This window comes from Pan troglodytes, chromosome 12 (assembly GCF_028858775.2).
Source record: "Pan troglodytes isolate AG18354 chromosome 12, NHGRI_mPanTro3-v2.0_pri, whole genome shotgun sequence".
Lineage (NCBI taxonomy): Eukaryota > Metazoa > Chordata > Mammalia > Primates > Hominidae > Pan > Pan troglodytes.
In genome coordinates, this window is record NC_072410.2 from 79,901,358 (window position 1) to 79,911,226 (window position 9,869).

The window sequence follows — 9,869 nt, forward strand, 5'->3', positions numbered from 1 at the left end:
AGAGCAGCAGACAGCTCATTGCAGGTGTCTAAGAAACAACGGTTTCCTTCCCCTTCTGTCTGGGCTTAGAGCCTGAGAAACCCAGACTGGCTCAAAGGCAAGGCCAGGAAGACAGCCAAAAACAAATGCCTAGGATGAGAAACGTTCCCCCTCAGCTCCTGCAGGAAACTATTCTTCACTAGTTCATCAGCTACTCCTTGCCTCTCTGAACACCTTCCATTAGGGCAACAAACCAACCTGGTTTGCCAGGCATTGAGGAATGTTCTGAAAGTTGAGGCCTTCAGGACTAAAACTGGACAAAATGGTCACCCAGTCCTTGTGTTGCCTCACAGTCTAGCTGCAGGACTTCATCAGTAGAGTTGATAGAATCTCTGGGGCCGTAGCCCAGGAACGTGCTTTGTAACAAGCTCCCCAGATGATTCTTATAAACATCAATGTCTGCGAGCCACGGCTCCAACACTCTCAGGCTGTGGTTTCTCATTGGCATGTAGTACGAGCGTTACTCTTCAGCCAGTCAGGAGGCCACCTGAGGCAGGGCACGCACGTGCTTAGGGATGAGACCTTGGAAAGACTGAAAAGAACTCTCTAAACACCAGGCTTCAGCCCTGAATCTGCAAAGCACACCCGAAGCACCTGGACATGTGCCCTCTTCTCAGCTTTAGAGTCTGTGCCCATGTGCTGCTTCTCCACCTTCTGCCATTCACTCATTAAATATTTGTTGAGTACCTACTAGCTTGGCACAGTAGGAACTGATATCCTAGTGATGCAAGATAAGCAATTAACACTTGTATAAAAGTGTAATAAATTTAGATCATAGTAAATGTAATAAGAAAGAGACAAACAGAATAATTTGATGGGGAGAGACTATGTTCAAAGGCATCTCTGAGAAGGTGATATTTGACTGAGTCCTGATGGTTGAGCAGCTAGCCATCCTAAGATGTGGGGGAAGCTGTTCCTGGGGAAGGAATGGCCATTGCAGAAGCCCCAAGGCAGAAACAAGAATTAGGAAGACAAGAGCAGGTGGAGCATAGCAAGCTGGGACAGAGCGACGGGAGCTGAGGCTGACAAGGTGGGCAGCAGCCAATGCGGACACATGGGGCCTTCTGGACCACTGTAGGCCTTTGCATTTTATTCTGCATGCAGTGGAAAACCATAGATGGCATTAAGCAAGGAAATGGCAGAGTCTGACTTGTGTCATTAAAGGTTAATTTGGGCTTCTGTATGGAGAAAGGATTGAAGAGGGACAAGAAGAGGAAGTTAGAAGCCAGTTAAGAGGCTCCTGCAATCGTCTAAGTGGGACATAACAGAAACTGCAGATGGGGAGAAGGGCAAGGATTCAGGAAACAGATTGGAGGAAGACACAGAGCTTGCTAATGGATTAGATGTAGGAGGAGTTAGAAGGGTACAACCAAAGCTGTCTCCCAAGTTTTTAAGGTAGAATCAGGTGAATGGATGAAAGGATCATTTTGTGGAATGGGAAGGACTAGGGGAAGAGCAGGTTTGGGAGAAGAAAAAAGCAAAAGTTGTGTTTTTGAATATGTTAACTTTGAGCTGCCTATGAGTCCTCCAAGTGGATATGGCAGGTGTGCTGATGGAGGAGCCAGGCTTTCTACAAAACCACAGGGAAGGACACCCTGACTTTATCCCTAGGCCAGTTTAACAGATTGAAAGATTACAATAATTTTTGGTTAAGCGTCTTCCTTCTAAAGAAAATTCTTATTAAGACATTTGAAAATTACCACAAAAAAATAAGAAGCAAGAAGCTAAATCATATCACCAGAGAAAATCACTTCACTAGAGGAAGATATGAATGAAAGAAAGAAGGAAGAGAAGACCACAAAACAACCAGAAAACAAATAACAAAATGGCAGAAAAAATTACCACAAAAAATAAAAAGCAAGAAACTAAATCACATCACCAGAGAAAATCACTTCACTAGAGGAGTATATGAATGAAAGAAAGAAGAAAGAGAAGACCACAAAACAACAAGAAAACAAATAACAAAATGGCAGAGGTAGGTCCTTATTTATCAAGAATAACATTGAATGTAAATAAACAAACTCTCCAGTCAAAAGACACAGACTGGCTGAATGGGTTAAAAAAAAAAAAAAAGACCCATTGATCTGTGGCCTACAAGAAACACACTTCACCTATAAAGACACATGTAGAATGAAAATAAAGGGATGGAAAAAGGTATTTACGCCAATGGAAACAAAAAAAGAGCAAGAGTCACTATAGTTATATCAGACAAAATAGATTTCAAGGCAAAAACTATAAGAAGAGGCAAAGAAGGTCATTATATAATGACAAAGGAGTCAATTCAGCAAAAAGATATAACAATTTTAAATATATATGTATCCAACACTGGGGCACCCATATATATACAGGAAATATTATTAGAGCTAAAAAGAGAGATAGGCCCCAATACAATAATAGCTGGAGACTTCAATACACAACTTTCAGCATTAAACAGATCTTCCATGCAAAAACTCAACAAAGAAACATCAACTTTATCTGCATTATAGACCTAATGGCTCTAATAGATATTTACAGCACATTTCATCCAAGAGCCGCGGAATACACATTATTTTCCTTGGCACATGGATCATTATCAAGGATAGACTATATGCTAAGTCACAAAACAAGTCTTAAAACATTAAAAATATTGAAATAACATCAAGCATCTTCTCTGACCACAATGGAATAAAACTAGAAATTAATAACAAGAGGAATTTTGGAAACCATACAAATACATGGAAATTAAACAATATGCTCCTGAATGACCAGTGGGTCAATGAAGAAATTAAGAAGAAAATTGAAAAACTTCTTGAAACAAATGATAATGGAAACAGTATATCAAAGCCTATGGGATACAGCAAAAGTAGTACTAGCAGGGAAGTTTATAGCTGTAAGTGCCCACATCAAAAAAGAGGAAAAAATTCAAATAAACAATCTAACAATGCATCTTAAAGAACTAGGAAAGCAAGAGTAAACAAACCAAAAATTAATACATAGAAAGAAATAAGATCAGAGCAGAAATAAATTAAATTGAAATTTTAAAAATACAAAAGGTCAATGAAACAGAAAGTTTGTTTTTTGAAAAGTTAAACAAAATTGACAAACCTTTAGCCAGACTAAGAAAAAAAAGAGAGCAGGTTCAAATAAATAAAATCAGAAATTAAAAAGAGACATTACAATTGATATCACAAAAATTCAAAGGGTCATTAGTGGCTACTACGAGCAACTATATGCCAATAAATTGGAAAATCTAGAAGAAATAGACAAATTCCTAGATGCATACAACCTACCAAGAGTGAACCAGGAAGAAATCTGAAACCTGAACAGACCAATAACAACCAACAAGATTGAAGCCGTAATAAAAAGTCTCCCAGAAAAGAAAAACACAGGACTTGATGGCTTCACTGCTGAATTCTAACAAACATTTAAAAGACTAATACCAATCCTCCCCAAAATATTCCAAAAAACAGAGGAGGAGGGAATACTTCCAAACTCATTCTATGAGGCAAGTGTTACCCTGATACCAAACCCAGACAAAGACACATCAAAAAGAGAAAACTACAGGCCAGTATCTCTGATGAATACTGATGCAAAAATCCTCAACAAAATACTAGCAGACCGAATTCAACAATACATTAGAAAGATAATTCATGGCGACCAGTGGGATTTATCCCTGGGAAGCAAGGATGGTTCAACATACAAAAATCAATCAATGTGATACATCATATCAACAGAAGGAAAGATAAAAACCATATGATTATTTCAACTGATGCTGAGAAAGCATTTGATAAAATTCAACATCCTTTCATAATAAAAACCCTCAAAAAACTGGGGATAGAATGAACACACCTCAACATAATAAAAGCCATGTATGACAGACACATGGCTAGTATCATACTGAATGGGGGAAACCTGAAAGTCTTTTCTCTAAGATCTGGAACACAGCAAGGATGCCCACTATCACCACTGTTATTCAACTTATTACTGGAAGTCCTAGCTAGAGCAATCAGGCAAAAGAAAGAAATAAAGGGCATCCAAAATGGAAAGGAAGAAGTCAAATTATCCTTGTTTGCAGATGATATGATCTTAGATTTAGGAAAACCTAAAGACTCCACAAGAAAACTATTAGAACTGATTTAAAAAATTCAGTAAAGTTGCAGAATACAAAATCAACATACAAAATTCAGTAGCATTTCTGTATGCCAACAGTGAACAATGTGAAAAAGAAATTTTTAAAGTAATCCCATTTACAATAGCCACACATAAAATTAAATACCTAGGAATTAACCAAAGGAGTGAAAGCTCTCTATAATGAAAACTATAAAAAACTAATGAAAGAAATTGAAGAGGACACTAAAAAATGGAAAAATATTCCACGTTCCTGGATTGGAAGGATTAATATTGTTAAATGTCCATACTACCCAAAGCAACCTCCCGGCCAATGCAAGACTCTCTTCTCCAATATCCCAGCTTCTGCTCCATCACTTTTTTCTTGATAGAGACGGGGTCTCACTATGTTGCCCAGGCTGGTCTTGAGCTCCTGGGCTGAAGTGATCCTTCAACTTCAGCCTCCCAAAGTGCTGGTACCACAGGCATCAGCCTCAGTCACTCAGCCTCAATCACTTTTAAATCTGGGAAATGCATTCCATCAGTCAACCCATCCCATTTCTCAACAGTGCTAATCACTTTAAAAATAAGTTTGCCTCCTTGTGGTCATCACCCACAGGCTCTAGTTCTAAGCTCATGTTCTTTTCTCTAGGGCAACACTGTCTATGACCATTTCTTCTTTCACAAATATTTGAAAGCAGCTCAGAAATCCATCCTCAGTCCTTTCTTCTCCAGGATCCATGTTCCTTGGAGTTTCAACCACAGTCACCATGGATGACCTATTGTTAGAAGAAATGGAGAGGCATCTAGTCCCCTAGATCACTAAGGTCAGAAGCTGTCGTGCCAAAGACTTTGTGGGGAAAGACTGAGAACCAAAATAAGGAAGCAAAGCTCCTTACCCCACCAGGCTTTCCCAGAGCTTAGCCTCTACCCCAACTGCCGGCCTGTACCCCCAGGGGGGGCACTCAACCAGCAGGGAGAATACAGGCAACTAAAGGTAATTCAGTTTTACAGTTCAAGTTAAAAAGAAGAAGAAAATAGATAAGATAAGATAAAAATAAATGTAGAGAAAAAAAGAAGATTAAAAGGAAATGAGTGAAAAGACCTTAGTCTTAGACAGAGGGATAGGCAGAATGAAACTTTCAAAGGGAAAGAATATACTCATTAACAAAAGAGTTTTTATCAGCACCATAGGAAATGTAAAACTAAAATCTCAAAAAAATAAAAATAAATTGTAAAAAGAGGTTTTTGTTTTTGTTTTGTTTTGAGAGTCTCACTCTGTCACCCACACTGGAGTGCAGTGGTGCACCTCCCAAGTGGCTGGGATTACAGGCGCCCACCACCATGCTCAGCTAATTTTTTTGTATTTTTAGTAGAGATGGGGTTTCACCATGTTGGCCAGGCTGGTCACAAACTTCTGACCTCAAGTGATCCACCCCCATCAGCCTCCCAAAGGGGCATAAGCCACCACACCCAGCCAAAAGCTAATTCTTTGAGAAGATAAATGAAAGTAAAAAACCCCTAACCAAACTGATTTTTTTAAAAAGAGAGAGTGAGAGAGAAAAGACACAAATTACCCATATCAGGAATTAGAGAAGGAACATCACTACAGATCTTACAGATAATTTAGAAAGATAAGGAGGGACTATTGTGAAAATTTTATGCCAATAAATTTAACAAATCAAATGAAATAGATTTTTGGAAAGACACAAAGTACTGAAGTATACTCAAGAATAAATAGATAACCTCAATAACTTTACACGTTTTAAACACTTGAACTTATAGGATTTTAAAAACATAAAACCTTCTCACAAGGAAAACTGCAGGCCCACAGAGCTTCACTGTGAATTCACAAAATATTTAATAAAGAAATAGGGCCAGGCACAGTGGCTCACACCTGTAATCCCAGCACTTTGGGAGGCCAAGGAGGGAGGATCATTTGAGCCCAGGAGTTCAAGAACAGCCTGGGCAACATGGCAAAACCCTACCTCTGCAAAAATTACAAAAAATAACCAGGCGTGGTGGCACATGCCTGTAGTCCCAGCTACTTGGAAGGCTGACACGGGAGGATCACTTGAGCCCAGGAGGTTGAGGCTGCAGTGAACCATAATTGCACCACTGCACTACAGCCTGGACAACAGAGTGAGACCCTGTCTCAAAAAAAAAAAAAACTACAAAACATTGCTTAAAGAAATTGAAGGCCTAAATAAATTGAGAGGTATGCTGTGTTTATGGAATCAGAAGACACACTTTTAAGAAGGTAATTCTCAAATTGTTGAATGTATTGACCAATACATTGAATACATACATTTACATTTTTTGAGACCCTGTCTCAAAAAAAAAAAAAAAACACTATGAAACATTGCTTAAAGAAATGGAAGGCCTAAATAAATGGAGAGATATACTATGTTTATGGAATCAGAAGACTTTTTTTTTTTTTTTTTTTTTTTTTGGAGACACAGTCTCACTCTATCTCCCAGGCTGGAGTGCAGTGGTGTGATTTCAGCTCACTGCAACCTCTGCTGCCTCCCTGGTTCAAGCGATTCTCATGCTTCAGCCTTCCAAGTAGCTGGGATTATAAGCATCCACCACCACACTCAGCTAATGTTTATATTTTTAGTAGAGATGGGGTTTCACCATGTTGCCAGGCTGGTCTCGAACTCCTGACCTCAGGTGATCTGCAGAAGACATATTTTGAAGAAGATAATTCTCCTCAAATTGTTGAATGTCTTGATCAATACATTTAACAGAATTTCTATCAAAATCCAAGCAGAACTTTTCATAGAAATTGGTAAACTGAACCTAAAATTTATATGAAAATGTAAAGGACCTGCAATGGCCAAAAGCATTTTGAAAGAGAAGAACAAAATTGGAGAACTTATAATACCTGGTTTCCAAACTTACTCTAAATCTACAGTAATCAGCACAGTGTAGTGTTGGCATAACACCATACTGACAGGTCAATAGAATAGAATGATAGTACAGCAATAGAGCAACACATTTATGGACAGCTTGTTTTTGATAAGATGCCAAGGCAATTTGATCAGGAAAGAATACGCTTTTCAACAAATGGTGCCATAATTTAGATACTCACATACCCCAACCCCCCTCAAAATGAGACCTTTACCTCACACCATACACAAAAATTAAGTCAACTCAAAATGGAGCGTAAACCTAAATATAAGAACTAAATCATGGACTAAAATCTTGGTGACCTTGAGTTAAACAAAGGTTATTTAGATATAGCACCAAAAGTACAATCAATAATGGGTAAAGAAATCAATGAATTGAACTTCATCAAAATGTTAAGATTTTGCTCTTTAATAGATATGAGAAAATGAAAACCCAAGCCACAAACTGGAAGAAATTACAAATTATATATCCACAGGCCAAACACAGTGGTGCATGCCTGAAATCCCAGCACTTTGGGTGGCCGAGGTGGATGGATCACCTGAGGTCAGGAGTTCAAGACCAGTCTGGCCAACATGGTGAACCTTGTCTCTACTAAAAATACAAAAATTAGCTGGGCATGATGGTGTGCACCTGTAGTCCCAGCTACTTGGGGGGCTGAGGCAGGAGAATCGGTTTAACCTGGGAGGCGGAGATTGCAGTGAGCTGAGATTGCACCACTGCACTCCAGCCTGGGTGACAGAGCAAGACTCTGTCTCAAAAAATATATGTATTATATATCCAACAAGGGAACTACATCTAGATTATACAGAAAATCTCTACAACCCAATAATGAAAAGAGAAACAACTCAATAAAAAGCAGACAGAAGACTGGAGTGGTGGCTTGCACCTGTGGTCCCAGCTACTGGGGAGGCTGAGGCAGGAGGATTGCTTGAATCCAGGAGTTTGAGGCTGTGATATCATGCCACTGCACTCTAGGCTGGGGGACAAAACAAGAGCCCATCTCAAAAACAAAAACAAAAACAAAAAACAAAAAAATACTTCACCAAAGAGGATATATTAATGTCTAATAAGCATATGAAAAGCTAGTCAACATTATTAATGCAATTCATTGTACATAAACTATAACTCAGAAAAGCTTTAAAATTTAAAACGTATTGGTTATCTTTAGAAATTATTAGGGAATCAAAGATTGGTGGAAAAAGAGAAAGAATCAAGCAATTATCCAGTCTTTCTTATGTGAATTGTGCTTCCATAGTCATAAATACAGAAGGAATAATAGAATTAGAAAAGCACCATTGGGGAATCCTCAATAAAAATAATAGGTTTAGACCAAGATAATCAACGGCTGCTAAAACATTAGGTTAGAGGCTGGTGAAGGACTTTATAATGGATGGATTCAGCCGACCATGCTGATGAAGGATTAGAGGCTGATGAAGGATTTTATAATGGATGGATTCTGCTGACCACGCTGAAATCATCAATCAAAAGCCATATTTCTAAATGTGGGACAGCCAGACATTATGTACTTTCTTTTGTGGTGCAATAGCACACAGTACCATCTAGAATATATTTTGGGGGAAAAATAATCTGAATATTATAAAGCTTCTAGATATAATTGCCATGAGGGATTGAAGAACATGGGGCTGAAGAAAACCTTGAGCATGCAATTAGCCAAAATCTGTGGGAAATTCTAAAGGTCAACAAAGAAATGTCATAAAAGGGGGTGAAAAGAGAGGGAACTGGAATAGATTAAAAGAGATTTGTCCTTTAAATATCTTAAAGGATACACCAATCAAATGCCAAGTACAGCCCATATTTGGATCTTGATTCAAACAAACCAATCTTCTGTAAAAATATTTTTCAGAGATATGGGTAGCAATTTGAAAGCAGATGAGGTATGAGATGAAGCTAAGTAATTATTATTACTCTTGTTGGGTGTAATAATGATACCATGGTTATGCTTTTTTAAAAAAGTGATTACCTGTTGGGTATATATGCTGAAGTTTTGACAGGTTAAATTAAACCATATCTAGGATTTCCTTTAAAATATTCCAGAGGTAAGGGGTGAATGTTGTGGGAAGGATATAGATAAAACAATGTTGACAATTCTTTAAAAGTGGAAACATGGGGGTTAACTATACTGTTCTCTCTACTTTTGTGTACGTTTGAAATTTTCCATAATAAAGAATTGGGCTTTGCTTTCGTTTTGTTGAATTTTAAATGAGCTTGTTTCTACAGATCACAGCCCTCTGGCTGTGTTCTGACCTACTGAGAGTTCAACAGGATTCCCTCCCTTTACCCATATGGAGGCCACACACTCAATATCTGTAGGGTACAAATGACTGAAATGAGCCTGGGATAAAGAAAACAGCAAAGCAAGCCAGTGAATCAAGGCAGCTGGCACCTACCTCTGTGTTGGAGACTAATGGAGAGTGACAGGGACTGTGGCAAACCGAAAGCCACATACACATCCAAGATGGGCAGTCAGTCTTGCCATGTAGGAATAAGGGCCCCAGATGGCCCGGCTTTTTTTTTTTTAGACAAGGTCTCACTCTGTCTCCCAGGCTGGAATACAGTGGTGTGATCTCGGCTCACTGCAACTTCCGCCTCTCAGGTTCAAGAGATTCTCCTGCCTCAGCCCCCCGAGTAGCTGGGACTACAGGCATGGCGAATTTTTGTATTTTTAGTAGAGATGGGATTTCGCCATGTTGGCCAGGCTGGTCTTGAACTCCTGACCTCAGGTGATCCACCCGCCTCGGCCTCCCAAAGTGCTGGGATTACAGGCGTGAGGCACCACACCCAGTCCTGACTTTTCATTAGAAACTGAAAAT